This window comes from Anomaloglossus baeobatrachus, chromosome 9 (assembly GCF_048569485.1).
Source record: "Anomaloglossus baeobatrachus isolate aAnoBae1 chromosome 9, aAnoBae1.hap1, whole genome shotgun sequence".
NCBI lineage: Eukaryota > Metazoa > Chordata > Amphibia > Anura > Aromobatidae > Anomaloglossus > Anomaloglossus baeobatrachus.
In genome coordinates this window covers 162,795,091-162,810,962 of record NC_134361.1, presented here as the reverse complement: position 1 = coordinate 162,810,962, position 15,872 = coordinate 162,795,091, and the positions used below count along the sequence as shown (strand labels likewise).

The 15,872-nt window shown below is 45.6% G+C and overlaps 6 non-coding genes and 2 pseudogenes across 6 annotated transcripts; all 8 read right to left on the bottom strand.

The window, feature by feature from the left end:
- Positions 1 to 163: 163 nt before the first annotated feature.
- On the bottom strand, positions 164 to 354 carry LOC142252469 (U2 spliceosomal RNA). Its single transcript, XR_012725845.1, has one exon. It is a non-coding gene; the product is annotated as a U2 spliceosomal RNA (small nuclear RNA).
- Positions 355 to 1,735: 1,381 nt separating this feature from the next.
- LOC142252468 (U2 spliceosomal RNA) lies at positions 1,736 to 1,926 on the bottom strand. Its single transcript, XR_012725844.1, has one exon. It is a non-coding gene; the product is annotated as a U2 spliceosomal RNA (small nuclear RNA).
- A 1,376-nt stretch (positions 1,927 to 3,302) lies between these two features.
- LOC142252466 (U2 spliceosomal RNA) lies at positions 3,303 to 3,493 on the bottom strand. The gene has a single exon (XR_012725842.1). It is a non-coding gene; the product is annotated as a U2 spliceosomal RNA (small nuclear RNA).
- A 1,381-nt stretch (positions 3,494 to 4,874) lies between these two features.
- On the bottom strand, positions 4,875 to 5,059 carry LOC142253404 (U2 spliceosomal RNA). Its single transcript, XR_012726691.1, has one exon. It is a non-coding gene; the product is annotated as a U2 spliceosomal RNA (small nuclear RNA).
- Positions 5,060 to 6,643: 1,584 nt separating this feature from the next.
- LOC142253247 (U2 spliceosomal RNA) lies at positions 6,644 to 6,839 on the bottom strand. The gene has a single exon (XR_012726558.1). It is a non-coding gene; the product is annotated as a U2 spliceosomal RNA (small nuclear RNA).
- Positions 6,840 to 7,481: 642 nt separating this feature from the next.
- Positions 7,482 to 7,608, bottom strand: LOC142253646 (U2 spliceosomal RNA; annotated as a pseudogene).
- Positions 7,609 to 8,984: 1,376 nt separating this feature from the next.
- On the bottom strand, positions 8,985 to 9,175 carry LOC142252465 (U2 spliceosomal RNA). The gene has a single exon (XR_012725841.1). It is a non-coding gene; the product is annotated as a U2 spliceosomal RNA (small nuclear RNA).
- A 1,380-nt stretch (positions 9,176 to 10,555) lies between these two features.
- On the bottom strand, positions 10,556 to 10,756 carry LOC142253377 (U2 spliceosomal RNA; annotated as a pseudogene).
- Between the last annotated feature and the right edge of the window lie 5,116 nt (positions 10,757 to 15,872).

Sequence of the window (15,872 nt, the reverse complement as noted above, 5' to 3'; positions counted from 1 at the left end):
GTTTGCTATTTGGATGAATAAAGAAAGTAAAAAGTGTGAAAGATAAAAAACAAAAGGAGGAAGTATTGAGGTGCATATGAAGACGTATGCTTTCTTCCAATTCATTAAATCGGGCTAATATGAATCAGGTGAATTGAGTTCTGCTTTTGGAAACTGGGTTAAGAAGGGGTGCACCGGTCCTGGAGGTACTGCAATACCAGGTCAATGCGTGGAGTGGACAGAGCAAGCTCTTTTTCCATCTCCCTGTTCTAAAAATCCATTTAATATATGGTCCCCAGATAGGGGACGTATCAGATATTAAACTGATAAGAACAGATACTACACTTGATCTTAGCCAAAAGGCCGAGAAGCGATAACCAGAATTGGTTTGGGCCTCGAGTGGCACCCTGGCCTATGCCGGACACATCTTAGGGAGAGAGAGCGAGAGGGAGACAAACCCACGCCTACACAAGACATTTTGTCACCCAAGCCAACCCTTGAAAAGGCTGCTTTGCAGAGCAAAAACAAGAAGAATGGTGCGTTTTGCAGCCGCCGCCCACTGCAATGAATCTGAATAACTCCTCCTTTTGGGCGCAAGCAACTCCCCTCCCCCTTGCAGTCTTTTCAATTCATGATACAAAAAGACGGACAGGACAGGTTGCCTGACTTTCCGTCACTGCCACCCTTTGCCATCCTTACCCGTAGAAAGCCCTTTCATCATCCCCAAACCCTAATCTTTTCCCTTCCCTTCCCAGCCCCAAACCCTGCCCTCTGTACCCATCTCACCACCCGCATCCCTTCTCCTATCATCCCCCTACCACCCGAGAAAAAAAAAAAAAAAAAAGCTTGCCCCCTCCTTCCACTAGCCCACCTCCCACCCAAAGAGAAACTTCTGCTGCGCAGCTAGCTTTCTAGGCAGCAGCGCTATTGTGATGTCAGCGGGGGGCATTGTGACAAGCCGCCAGTGTTCCGTCTCTTCATGTTGTGCACTGTTCAAACGGAAAATACATCAACAGGCAGACTACAGAAAAGCTTACTAACAAAGGTTAGAGGGGGGCTTTCTCAGAGGGCTTTTTACAGTTTGTCTATTCCCAATTAGCCGTTTAAGTGTACTTAATGAAAGTAGTAATTCTTTCATAGGCCGCCCATTCTTAGTATTTGACGTTCCTTATATTGCGGTATCAGGCTGCGCAGCAGGTTGCAAAACATTCATCACCCATGACTGTCCCCAATTGGGTTCAGAAGCTAAATGTCTATCATGACCTCTCTTTTAGAATGTCCAAGAGCAAGCAAACTCTTCCTCCAGGTGAGGGAGCCAACAGCCCACTCAAGACATCATCATTGCTCAAAGGAAACCCCAAAAACCAATGCATGATAGGAATAAACAGGTAACTTTCTTTGGAGTGGAAGCGGAGAGATCGCACCAGATGCCAATTCTAGATCTTATCACACCTGTGGTCACTGCAGCAGCAGGTGAATCCACTTTGTCCAAAAGGGATCTATTCCATTCAATTGCAAATGATCTAGATAAGACAGAGAACAAGATACTGCAGCACGGGACATAGTCGAGTTGGTCAGGTTGAGTGGTGATGAGTTTGCTATTTGGATGAATAAAGAAAGTAAAAAGTGTGAAAGATAAAAAACAAAAGGAGGAAGTATTGAGGTGCATATGAAGACGTATGCTTTCTTCCAATTCATTAAATCGGGCTAATATGAATCAGGTGAATTGAGTTCTGCTTTTGGAAACTGGGTTAAGAAGGGGTGCACCGGTCCTGGAGGTACTGCAATACCAGGTCAATGCGTGGAGTGGACAGAGCAAGCTCTTTTTCCATCTCCCTGTTCTAAAAATCCATTTAATATATGGTCCCCAGATAGGGGACGTATCAGATATTAAACTGATAAGAACAGATACTACACTTGATCTTAGCCAAAAGGCCGAGAAGCGATAACCAGAATTGGTTTGGGCCTCGAGTGGCACCCTGGCCTATGCCGGACACATCTTAGGGAGAGAGAGCGAGAGGGAGACAAACCCACGCCTACACAAGACATTTTGTCACCCAAGCCAACCCTTGAAAAGGCTGCTTTGCAGAGCAAAAACAAGAAGAATGGTGCGTTTTGCAGCCGCCGCCCACTGCAATGAATCTGAATAACTCCTCCTTTTGGGCGCAAGCAACTCCCCTCCCCCTTGCAGTCTTTTCAATTCATGATACAAAAAGACGGACAGGACAGGTTGCCTGACTTTCCGTCACTGCCACCCTTTGCCATCCTTACCCGTAGAAAGCCCTTTCATCATCCCCAAACCCTAATCTTTTCCCTTCCCAGCCCCAAACCCTGCCCTCTGTACCCATCTCACCACCCGCATCCCTTCTCCTATCATCCCCCTACCACCCGAGAAAAAAAAAAAAAAAAAAGCTTGCCCCCTCCTTCCACTAGCCCACCTCCCACCCAAAGAGAAACTTCTGCTGCGCAGCTAGCTTTCTAGGCAGCAGCGCTATTGTGATGTCAGCGGGGGGCATTGTGACAAGCCGCCAGTGTTCCGTCTCTTCATGTTGTGCACTGTTCAAACGGAAAATACATCAACAGGCAGACTACAGAAAAGCTTACTAACAAAGGTTAGAGGGGGGCTTTCTCAGAGGGCTTTTTACAGTTTGTCTATTCCCAATTAGCCGTTTAAGTGTACTTAATGAAAGTAGTAATTCTTTCATAGGCCGCCCATTCTTAGTATTTGACGTTCCTTATATTGCGGTATCAGGCTGCGCAGCAGGTTGCAAAACATTCATCACCCATGACTGTCCCCAATTGGGTTCAGAAGCTAAATGTCTATCATGACCTCTCTTTTAGAATGTCCAAGAGCAAGCAAACTCTTCCTCCAGGTGAGGGAGCCAACAGCCCACTCAAGACATCATCATTGCTCAAAGAAAACCCCAAAAACCAATGCATGATAGGAATAAACAGGTAACTTTCTTTGGAGTGGAAGCGGAGAGATCGCACCAGATGCCAATTCTAGATCTTATCACACCTGTGGTCACTGCAGCAGCAGGTGAATCCACTTTGTCCAAAAGGGATCTATTCCATTCAATTGCAAATGATCTAGATAAGACAGAGAACAAGATACTGCAGCACGGGACATAGTCGAGTTGGTCAGGTTGAGTGGTGATGAGTTTGCTATTTGGATGAATAAAGAAAGTAAAAAGTGTGAAAGATAAAAAACAAAAGGAGGAAGTATTGAGGTGCATATGAAGACGTATGCTTTCTTCCAATTCATTAAATCGGGCTAATATGAATCAGGTGAATTGAGTTCTGCTTTTGGAAACTGGGTTAAGAAGGGGTGCACCGGTCCTGGAGGTACTGCAATACCAGGTCAATGCGTGGAGTGGACAGAGCAAGCTCTTTTTCCATCTCCCTGTTCTAAAAATCCATTTAATATATGGTCCCCAGATAGGGGACGTATCAGATATTAAACTGATAAGAACAGATACTACACTTGATCTTAGCCAAAAGGCCGAGAAGCGATAACCAGAATTGGTTTGGGCCTCGAGTGGCACCCTGGCCTATGCCGGACACATCTTAGGGAGAGAGAGCGAGAGGGAGACAAACCCACGCCTACACAAGACATTTTGTCACCCAAGCCAACCCTTGAAAAGGCTGCTTTGCAGAGCAAAAACAAGAAGAATGGTGCGTTTTGCAGCCGCCGCCCACTGCAATGAATCTGAATAACTCCTCCTTTTGGGCGCAAGCAACTCCCCTCCCCCTTGCAGTCTTTTCAATTCATGATACAAAAAGACGGACAGGACAGGTTGCCTGACTTTCCGTCACTGCCACCCTTTGCCATCCTTACCCGTAGAAAGCCCTTTCATCATCCCCAAACCCTAATCTTTTCCCTTCCCTTCCCAGCCCCAAACCCTGCCCTCTGTACCCATCTCACCACCCGCATCCCTTCTCCTATCATCCCCCTACCACCCGAGAAAAAAAAAAAAAAAAAAGCTTGCCCCCTCCTTCCACTAGCCCACCTCCCACCCAAAGAGAAACTTCTGCTGCGCAGCTAGCTTTCTAGGCAGCAGCGCTATTGTGATGTCAGCGGGGGGCATTGTGACAAGCCGCCAGTGTTCCGTCTCTTCATGTTGTGCACTGTTCAAACGGAAAATACATCAACAGGCAGACTACAGAAAAGCTTACTAACAAAGGTTAGAGGGGGGCTTTCTCAGAGGGCTTTTTACAGTTTGTCTATTCCCAATTAGCCGTTTAAGTGTACTTAATGAAAGTAGTAATTCTTTCATAGGCCGCCCATTCTTAGTATTTGACGTTCCTTATATTGCGGTATCAGGCTGCGCAGCAGGTTGCAAAACATTCATCACCCATGACTGTCCCCAATTGGGTTCAGAAGCTAAATGTCTATCATGACCTCTCTTTTAGAATGTCCAAGAGCAAGCAAACTCTTCCTCCAGGTGAGGGAGCCAACAGCCCACTCAAGACATCATCATTGCTCAAAGAAAACCCCAAAAACCAATGCATGATAGGAATAAACAGGTAACTTTCTTTGGAGTGGAAGCGGAGAGATCGCACCAGATGCCAATTCTAGATCTTATCACACCTGTGGTCACTGCAGCAGCAGGTGAATCCACTTTGTCCAAAAGGGATCTATTCCATTCAATTGCAAATGATCTAGATAAGACAGAGAACAAGATACTGCAGCACGGGACATAGTCGAGTTGGTCAGGTTGAGTGGTGATGAGTTTGCTATTTGGATGAATAAAGAAAGTAAAAAGTGTGAAAGATAAAAAACAAAAGGAGGAAGTATTGAGGTGCATATGAAGACGTATGCTTTCTTCCAATTCATTAAATCGGGCTAATATGAATCAGGTGAATTGAGTTCTGCTTTTGGAAACTGGGTTAAGAAGGGGTGCACCGGTCCTGGAGGTACTGCAATACCAGGTCAATGCGTGGAGTGGACAGAGCAAGCTCTTTTTCCATCTCCCTGTTCTAAAAATCCATTTAATATATGGTCCCCAGATAGGGGACGTATCAGATATTAAACTGATAAGAACAGATGAGATTACATCCGCAATGTTCAGAAAACGGTCATCGGCCACCACACAAAAGCGCAGTGCCGCAGGTGATCGCCTCCCGAGCCCAGGAACCACCAGCCAGAAGGGGACATAAGCACCAAAAGGCGCAACAATCCCCGAGGCCAGCGGTTGTGCAAGCCCGGGCCCCTCCCAGCCAAGACCAAAGCAAACCCAATGAAGGGACTACACTTGATCTTAGCCAAAAGGCCGAGAAGCGATAACCAGAATTGGTTTGGGCCTCGAGTGGCACCCTGGCCTATGCCGGACACATCTTAGGGAGAGAGAGCGAGAGGGAGACAAACCCACGCCTACACAAGACATTTTGTCACCCAAGCCAACCCTTGAAAAGGCTGCTTTGCAGAGCAAAAACAAGAAGAATGGTGCGTTTTGCAGCCGCCGCCCACTGCAATGAATCTGAATAACTCCTCCTTTTGGGCGCAAGCAACTCCCCTCCCCCTTGCAGTCTTTTCAATTCATGATACAAAAAGACGGACAGGACAGGTTGCCTGACTTTCCGTCACTGCCACCCTTTGCCATCCTTACCCGTAGAAAGCCCTTTCATCATCCCCAAACCCTAATCTTTTCCCTTCCCTTCCCAGCCCCAAACCCTGCCCTCTGTACCCATCTCACCACCCGCATCCCTTCTCCTATCATCCCCCTACCACCCGAGAAAAAAAAAAAAAAAAGCTTGCCCCCTCCTTCCACTAGCCCACCTCCCACCCAAAGAGAAACTTCTGCTGCGCAGCTAGCTTTCTAGGCAGCAGCGCTATTGTGATGTCAGCGGGGGGCATTGTGACAAGCCGCCAGTGTTCCGTCTCTTCATGTTGTGCACTGTTCAAACGGAAAATACATCAACAGGCAGACTACAGAAAAGCTTACTAACAAAGGTTAGAGGGGGGCTTTCTCAGAGGGCTTTTTACAGTTTGTCTATTCCCAATTAGCCGTTTAAGTGTACTTAATGAAAGTAGTAATTCTTTCATAGGCCGCCCATTCTTAGTATTTGACGTTCCTTATATTGCGGTATCAGGCTGCGCAGCAGGTTGCAAAACATTCATCACCCATGACTGTCCCCAATTGGGTTCAGAAGCTAAATGTCTATCATGACCTCTCTTTTAGAATGTCCAAGAGCAAGCAAACTCTTCCTCCAGGTGAGGGAGCCAACAGACCACTCAAGACATCATCATTGCTCAAAGAAAACCCCAAAAACCAATGCATGATAGGAATAAACAGGTAACTTTCTTTGGAGTGGAAGCGGAGAGATCGCACCAGATGCCAATTCTAGATCTTATCACACCTGTGGTCACTGCAGCAGCAGGTGAATCCACTTTGTCCAAAAGGGATCTATTCCATTCAATTGCAAATGATCTAGATAAGACAGAGAACAAGATACTGCAGCACGGGACATAGTCGAGTTGGTCAGGTTGAGTGGTGATGAGTTTGCTATTTGGATGAATAAAGAAAGTAAAAAGTGTGAAAGATAAAAAACAAAAGGAGGAAGTATTGAGGTGCATATGAACACGTATGCTTTCTTCCAATTCATTAAATCGGGCTAATATGAATCAGGTGAATTGAGTTCTGCTTTTGGAAACTGGGTTAAGAAGGGGTGCACCGGTCCTGGAGGTACTGCAATACCAGGTCAATGCGTGGAGTGGACAGAGCAAGCTCTTTTTCCATCTCCCTGTTCTAAAAATCCATTTAATATATGGTCCCCAGATAGGGGACGTATCAGATATTAAACTGATAAGAACAGATTTTGATTTAATGAAGCTTTCCAAAGCACCGCAAAAAATGCATGACCGAAGTCACACCAAAAACAGTGCAAAGGCTAGGATTCGTGTGGACCCTTCCGTGAGGAGAGGGTCCCCAAAAATCAACCCCGTCCCTCCGAGCCAGAAGGCCACAGCAAGGGTCAGGGATCTTCGGTGCTCCCCCAAGCCGAAGCCTGGTTGAGCCTTGTCGTTGCTCCCAGCGTCCACCCAGGCATCTTACCCAAGTGGAGTAGAGAGCTACTAGTTGTTGGTTTCGCAGCCGAAACTGCCCGGACCGTCAACCGGTGTTAGTTTCTCAGCCCAAGGCTAACCGGACCTCCAACCGGGTGTTGGTTTCTCAGCCGAAGCTGACCCGGACCTCCAACCGGGTGTTTGTTTCTCAGCCGAAGCTGACCCGGACCTCCAACCGGGTGTTGGTTTCTCAGCCCAAAGCTGAACGGACCTCCGACCATGATTATAAAAATTTCCCTTCCTAGCCAGAAGGCCGGGATAGAGCAATATGCTCAGAAAGTATGAAAGGGCAAGGTACGGTGTGCTACAGAGCCAAAGGCTCGCAGGGGTCCCAAGCCAGCAAGCTCAGACTCACTCCAGGGTCGTCAGTCCTGGGGCACATTGCACCATAGCCCCCACACTTACTCAGTCTAATAGCCTCGATCCTGGTAGGGCCATGTTTTCCTCTAGATGAATATACTATACATCCAGAGTACTAGCAAGCGCAACCTTCCAGTGTGCATTGCATCTGCCGAGCCTCACAGATACTACACTTGATCTTAGCCAAAAGGCCGAGAAGCGATAACCAGAATTGGTTTGGGCCTCGAGTGGCACCCTGGCCTATGCCGGACACATCTTAGGGAGAGAGAGCGAGAGGGAGACAAACCCACGCCTACACAAGACATTTTGTCACCCAAGCCAACCCTTGAAAAGGCTGCTTTGCAGAGCAAAAACAAGAAGAATGGTGCGTTTTGCAGCCGCCGCCCACTGCAATGAATCTGAATAACTCCTCCTTTTGGGCGCAAGCAACTCCCCTCCCCCTTGCAGTCTTTTCAATTCATGATACAAAAAGACGGACAGGACAGGTTGCCTGACTTTCCGTCACTGCCACCCTTTGCCATCCTTACCCGTAGAAAGCCCTTTCATCATCCCCAAACCCTAATCTTTTCCCTTCCCAGCCCCAAACCCTGCCCTCTGTACCCATCTCACCACCCGCATCCCTTCTCCTATCATCCCCCTACCACCCGAGAAAAAAAAAAAAAAAAAAGCTTGCCCCCTCCTTCCACTAGCCCACCTCCCACCCAAAGAGAAACTTCTGCTGCGCAGCTAGCTTTCTAGGCAGCAGCGCTATTGTGATGTCAGCGGGGGGCATTGTGACAAGCCGCCAGTGTTCCGTCTCTTCATGTTGTGCACTGTTCAAACGGAAAATACATCAACAGGCAGACTACAGAAAAGCTTACTAACAAAGGTTAGAGGGGGGCTTTCTCAGAGGGCTTTTTACAGTTTGTCTATTCCCAATTAGCCGTTTAAGTGTACTTAATGAAAGTAGTAATTCTTTCATAGGCCGCCCATTCTTAGTATTTGACGTTCCTTATATTGCGGTATCAGGCTGCGCAGCAGGTTGCAAAACATTCATCACCCATGACTGTCCCCAATTGGGTTCAGAAGCTAAATGTCTATCATGACCTCTCTTTTAGAATGTCCAAGAGCAAGCAAACTCTTCCTCCAGGTGAGGGAGCCAACAGCCCACTCAAGACATCATCATTGCTCAAAGAAAACCCCAAAAACCAATGCATGATAGGAATAAACAGGTAACTTTCTTTGGAGTGGAAGCGGAGAGATCGCACCAGATGCCAATTCTAGATCTTATCACACCTGTGGTCACTGCAGCAGCAGGTGAATCCACTTTGTCCAAAAGGGATCTATTCCATTCAATTGCAAATGATCTAGATAAGACAGAGAACAAGATACTGCAGCACGGGACATAGTCGAGTTGGTCAGGTTGAGTGGTGATGAGTTTGCTATTTGGATGAATAAAGAAAGTAAAAAGTGTGAAAGATAAAAAACAAAAGGAGGAAGTATTGAGGTGCATATGAAGACGTATGCTTTCTTCCAATTCATTAAATCGGGCTAATATGAATCAGGTGAATTGAGTTCTGCTTTTGGAAACTGGGTTAAGAAGGGGTGCACCGGTCCTGGAGGTACTGCAATACCAGGTCAATGCGTGGAGTGGACAGAGCAAGCTCTTTTTCCATCTCCCTGTTCTAAAAATCCATTTAATATATGGTCCCCAGATAGGGGACGTATCAGATATTAAACTGATAAGAACAGATACTACACTTGATCTTAGCCAAAAGGCCGAGAAGCGATAACCAGAATTGGTTTGGGCCTCGAGTGGCACCCTGGCCTATGCCGGACACATCTTAGGGAGAGAGAGCGAGAGGGAGACAAACCCACGCCTACACAAGACATTTTGTCACCCAAGCCAACCCTTGAAAAGGCTGCTTTGCAGAGCAAAAACAAGAAGAATGGTGCGTTTTGCAGCCGCAGCCCACTGCAATGAATCTGAATAACTCCTCCTTTTGGGCGCAAGCAACTCCCCTCCCCCTTGCAGTCTTTTCAATTCATGATACAAAAAGACGGACAGGACAGGTTGCCTGACTTTCCGTCACTGCCACCCTTTGCCATCCTTACCCGTAGAAAGCCCTTTCATCATCCCCAAACCCTAATCTTTTCCCTTCCCTTCCCAGCCCCAAACCCTGCCCTCTGTACCCATCTCACCACCCGCATCCCTTCTCCTATCATCCCCCTACCACCCGAGAAAAAAAAAAAAAAAAAAGCTTGCCCCCTCCTTCCACTAGCCCACCTCCCACCCAAAGAGAAACTTCTGCTGCGCAGCTAGCTTTCTAGGCAGCAGCGCTATTGTGATGTCAGCGGGGGGCATTGTGACAAGCCGCCAGTGTTCCGTCTCTTCATGTTGTGCACTGTTCAAACGGAAAATACATCAACAGGCAGACTACAGAAAAGCTTACTAACAAAGGTTAGAGGGGGGCTTTCTCAGAGGGCTTTTTACAGTTTGTCTATTCCCAATTAGCCGTTTAAGTGTACTTAATGAAAGTAGTAATTCTTTCATAGGCCGCCCATTCTTAGTATTTGACGTTCCTTATATTGCGGTATCAGGCTGCGCAGCAGGTTGCAAAACATTCATCACCCATGACTGTCCCCAATTGGGTTCAGAAGCTAAATGTCTATCATGACCTCTCTTTTAGAATGTCCAAGAGCAAGCAAACTCTTCCTCCAGGTGAGGGAGCCAACAGCCCACTCAAGACATCATCATTGCTCAAAGAAAACCCCAAAAACCAATGCATGATAGGAATAAACAGGTAACTTTCTTTGGAGTGGAAGCGGAGAGATCGCACCAGATGCCAATTCTAGATCTTATCACACCTGTGGTCACTGCAGCAGCAGGTGAATCCACTTTGTCCAAAAGGGATCTATTCCATTCAATTGCAAATGATCTAGATAAGACAGAGAACAAGATACTGCAGCACGGGACATAGTCAAGTTGGTCAGGTTGAGTGGTGATGAGTTTGCTATTTGGATGAATAAAGAAAGTAAAAAGTGTGAAAGATAAAAAACAAAAGGAGGAAGTATTGAGGTGCATATGAAGACGTATGCTTTCTTCCAATTCATTAAATCGGGCTAATATGAATCAGGTGAATTGAGTTCTGCTTTTGGAAACTGGGTTAAGAAGGGTGCACCGGTCCTGGAGGTACTGCAATACCAGGTCAATGCGTGGAGTGGACAGAGCAAGCTCTTTTTCCATCTCCCTGTTCTAAAAATCCATTTAATATATGGTCCCCAGATAGGGGACGTATCAGATATTAAACTGATAAGAACAGATTTTTTTTTTTTTTTTTAAAACCATTCAGGTTAGTTAAAAACAACAATATCAAGTTTACAACTTTGCTGTTTATCCAAACTCATCACAATGGTTATATTCTTTTTTTTAATTTTCCAAAAAGTATTGCAGTACATATCCAAAGAAAGTATCACAAAAAAACAGAAAATACTGAAAAACAGAGAATTTACCTCTTATTGATACTTCACCAAATAATGCCACTTTAAAACCTTCCATATGCCTTCAGCGTCCAATCCACCACCACCTCTACTCTTATCCCATTGGTAAATAACATAAAGTCTGGAAAGAATTAATCTTACACAGTCGTTAATAGGAACCACCTTCCTTTTAAAAAGTCCCAAATTTCTGACATCCCATAAGCTTTCCATCACACAAGCCATGATAAGCCACAAAATCCTCTCTTTAACACTCCCACACGCACCAATGCCAAACATAGCCACCCTCCAATTAATATGGTTCACACCAGCCAGCCCCTTACACAGGCCTCCTACACATTTCCACACACTATAGGCGTAATCACAGTCCCACATGACATGTCTCACGGTCTCACGGGCACCACATCCCTCCCGTGGGCACACATCCGTTCTAATCAGGTCCCTTCTCTTCTGCACATCTCTCACAGGTAATATATCATGCAATGCCAACCACACAACATCCCTCTGCTTATTAGACATACCCGGTGTACTCAGTTTCTTCCATGCATCTGACACATCATTCCCTCTCAAATCATTAATATTACATTCTACCTCATTCGCTCTCATCCTTTTCATCACTCTCTTCGCTGCTCTGAACTCACTCATAGGTACAGCCAGCAAATCATTTTTTCTAATAAACCTCTCAATTATGTCGTACCAGACTGGACACTTGAACGACACAGGCACACGCGCATCCCTTTTTACCCAACACAAGCCATACAGCATCCAGCCCGCCATATACCTCACCATGTAGGCCCCTTTATTGTTCTTTCCCATTAGGATTACTACCGTCTTAATATAATGAAGACTAAGAAAGATTTCAATATTTGGAAAGTTTAAACCCCCATAATGACAGGCCTTGTATAAATGCTCTCTTTTTAATTTTTCCATTTTGCTCCCCCAAAAAAAGGTAAAAATCAGTTTCTCTACTCTTTTTATCTTTTTATATGGGGACGGGAAGACCCCAGAGATATAAAGGAGAATCGGCAGCACCACGGCCTTAATAATCAAAACTTTACCATTCAATGTCAGATCACGCATTCTCCAGAAATTCAGTTTCCTCTCAATCCGCAATCCACATTCTTCCCAACTCTCCGTACCTCTCAGATCATCATTAAACAACACACCCAGCACTTTGATTGGACCATCCACACTTGTCACTCCGTCCATCTTAACACTACTATCACCAAAACACTTAAAACAACATTTATTCCAGTTGACTTTAAAAGCAGACGCGCCACAGAAGAAATCCAACAACAGCTTTACTCTAGTCATAGACGCAATACTCTCACTCACTATCACTACATCATCCATATAGCCAAGCACCTTCACATTCTTACCGCCACTACCAGGTATTAACATCCCTCTTATCAGTTTCTCACGCCTGATCATACATAACAAAGGCTCAATCACACTGACAAATAAAACAGGGGACATAGGACACCCCTGACGGACACCTGACTTGATCTGTACTTTCCCACTCAAACATCCATTCACTAAGAATTCACTTGTCACACCACCATACAGACATCTCACACCATCCAAGAACTTCTTAGGAAAACCCATACTATTCAAGACCTCAAACATAAAAACATGCGACACCCTATCAAACGCTTTCTCAAAATCAAGAGCCAACAACATGCACTTCTGCTTTCTAGTCTTACAGTCACCAATAACATCCCTCAACAACAACAAGTTATCACTGATGCTCCTTCCAGGCACAGCACACACTTGATCATCCTTTACAACCTTCCCAAGCACTTCACGCATACGATTAGCTAATAGTTTACTGAAAACCTTATAATCAGAATTCAGAAGCGTAATAGGCCTCCAATTCCCCAATTTACTCTTTTCCCCCTTCTTATGGATAAGTACCACTACCCCTTCTTTCATAGAGTCACACAGCATACCAGTTTCCCACATATACTTACATATCTCCGTCAGATCCGTGCCCATACACTCCCATGCTTTCACATATAGTTCAATTGGCAAGCCATCCTTTCCAGGAGTTTTATTCTTTTGTGCACTAAACACAACCTTTCTCACTTCATCCAGAACCACCTCATCACACAAATCCTCACACTCATCTTTGCCTAGTCTACACTCCATGCTAGCCAACACTTCAGTCATTAGACCAGAATCAATCCACTTCTCTCCATACAGTCTGCTGTAAAAGGCTTTCACCTCGTCAATCACACTTTCACCAGTCACAGGAACATCATTCTCATCCACAATCACATCCATATCTACTTTCTTCCCATTCATTTTTTTAAAGAAATATCTGGTACATTTCTCATTCTTATCCAAATGTTCAACTTTCGTCCTATAGATAATTTCCTTACCCTTTTTCTCAATCAGACATTTCAACTCATTTTTTGCCTCCACCAACGAATCACTTACATCAATCCCAGACCTACTACACTTCTGTAACCAATCAATCCGAGTATTCACATCTTTAAATTTATTACGATACATGGTAGCTTTTTTGTAGCCCCATTTCCTGAAAAAAGTTTTAATCTCCCCTTTAACCCAATCCCACCACTCTAACACACTTGCAAACCTGTTTTTGTAGTACCCCCATCTTCGGTACTCTTCTTTAAACTCTTTCATCACTTTTGCATCCTCTAGCAATCTCACATTTAACTTCCATACAGCACCCCTCTTTACAGGTCCCCCATCCCCTCTGAACACACCCTTCAAACATTCGTGGTCCGAAAAAGGAACCGCACACTGTTCAAACCTTACACACTCAATATTTTTAGAAAAAAACATACGGTCAATCCGTGATTCTATACCTCCTCTGTCCGCCTTGTACGTAGGTGGTGGTGGATTGCCCAGCTTTACAACAGCGGCATCTGAGAAAGAAAAATCAGAAATGATATGCAACAGCTTTTTCCCGGTTACATCCATATTACCTTCCGTCGTACAATTAAAATCCCCAACAAAAATAGTAGGCATTTTTCCTGGCAAAAATAAACCAACTTTCTCTAACAGAGCTAAACGATCTTCTTTTCTCGTAGGACAATATACATTAACAATCCTAACCCGCCACCCTCTATAGTTAATAATTGCAATGATACATCTCCCCACCTCCACTACTGTATAACTATCAAAAGAAAAGTCCTTGTTACCCAACAGAATCCCCACACCATCATTTTTATTTACAGACGAACCAGACCAAATGTGTTGTCCATGAGGCCAATCTTGATCCGTAGGAGCATCAAACAGTCCGCACTCCTGCAAACAAAAGATATCTGCACCTATTTTAGAAACATATTTGAGGATAGTAGCTCTTCTTCCTCTGGATTTAATTTGTCTCACATTCAAGGATAGGATATTACATGTAGTTTTGGGAGCCATGTTCTTACTAGTTTAACCAGGTAACCGTAAGCTGGCCATCTTCGCCTCAACCTTCTCCTTCTGGAGGCTGGCAGGGAGACACAAAGCAGTGAGTGTCTGCAACCTCCCCAAAAAAATCATCAACTCCAGGTGAAAAGCTAATGTCAGGGTAGACCCGATCACTCAAAGGGCTTGCACTTGCAGTACTGACAGTGCTCCACCCCTTGTCTGCAAGCTTTAATTTCTTAGCAGCCATAAACTCCCCCTCCTCCGATGACCTGACTGCAGCTGAAGCAGAAAAATCCCCCTGCCCAGCTGGACTACCATCTTTGCTCACCAGAGACTTTGTTGTACCCCATGACAGCGCAGGGGACTTGCTCAAATCCTCCTCGATTTCCCCCTCGCCACAGGCAGCAGAGTGACAAGGGAGATCAGCTTCCAACTCAGAGACCTCCATTCCTTGATCAGGTGGACATGGAGAGACTGCAGGAGCTTTATCCAAATCCTGAGCAGTAGTAACAGGGAGAAGAACAGGGTCATTAGCAGACACAGCAACAGGGTGACTAGCAGCTGGTGCAGCCTTAACAGGAGCTACAGGGGCCGCTGCGACCACCTGAGCGTATAGCCTGGTCTTAGTGCGGTTCCTGCAGTCCCGATAGGCATGCCCGACTTCTCCACAAGCATTGCAAACAATGGGGTTGCTGCAATCCCTAGCCATGTGCCCCACCTGGTTACATTTCCTACAGGTTGCTTCATAAGGACACTTATCCTGAGTGTGACCAAAAACATTACATTTCCGGCAAAAATAAGGGGCATCTGGATAGAACAGGTAACCAGAATCTTTCCCAATATGAAAAGTAGAGGGAGGGTGGCGGAAACCCCCAGGGCCCTGAGGGTCCACCCCAAAACGCACAAAATATTTATGCTTGCCTGTCCAGAGTCCCTCCTTGTTGGTAATTTTGTGTGAGTACTGAACATAGCTGCAATGCTTCATCAGGAAGTCTGTGATTTCTGCCACATTAACAAAAGGGTTGTGCATAAACACCACTAAAGGAACATCGCCCTTAGAATAAAGCAGGGTAAAGTCAAGTCCACTCAGCAAAGAGTTAGTAGTATTCATTAACAAGGACCGATAAAGATTCTGGCAAGCGCCAATATGGGAAAGGACAAGCACATACCGTCCACTTCGTCTGAACTCCTGAAGACAAACGATCTCATTCTTCTTCACATCCAGGATGTCATATAGAACTTTGTTCACCAAGTATTCCAGATGGAAATGCTGCAACTTTTCCTCTGCGACATCAATACGGAAACCAAAACGGACCCGGGTATCCCCGGTCCCAGCAAAACGGACGGTGGCGCCCATCTTCAAAACACCTCCTGGATCACCAAGGGTTAACAGCCTCGCTCACTACCCCCAATAGCAGCATGTAGCCATTTAAGCTACAAGGCCAAGGGTAGCAATTGAGGACCTCCTGCTAAGACACACGATCCTAGCCAAAAGGCGTCGCCTTCTCGTTTCCTGCTCACTACCCCCAATAGCAGCATGTAGCCATTTAAGCTACAAGGCCAAGGGTAGCAATTGGGAACCTTCTGGCAAGACACTTGATCT